The sequence below is a fragment of the Olea europaea genome, unplaced genomic scaffold, assembly GCF_002742605.1.
Source record: "Olea europaea var. sylvestris unplaced genomic scaffold, O_europaea_v1 scaffold510, whole genome shotgun sequence".
NCBI classification, from domain to species: domain Eukaryota; kingdom Viridiplantae; phylum Streptophyta; class Magnoliopsida; order Lamiales; family Oleaceae; genus Olea; species Olea europaea.
The window spans coordinates 85,915-86,215 of NW_019263417.1; positions in this window are offsets into that span (position 1 = coordinate 85,915).

A 301-nucleotide genomic window follows, 5' to 3' on the forward strand; every position below is an offset into this window, starting at 1 on the left:
ATATATGATGCTGATTTTTCATTAAAGCCCTCTGAATCTCACTCTCTTGTTTAAGAAATGCTCACTTTTGTTTTTCATTTTCCGTCTATAGGCTTTCTATCTTTATTATTATTTTTTTTGTGACTCTACTCTTTTTTCATGATTTTCAACCACTCTTGTTTTCTCTCACTCACTTTTCTAGAAGTTTCATTTTTACTCACTCTCTTTTCTTTTCTACCTCACTGTTGACTTCAATTGGTCATCATAGACTTGTGTTGGTGTTAAAGGAATAAAAGTAACTGAATTTCCATTTTTTTGAAAA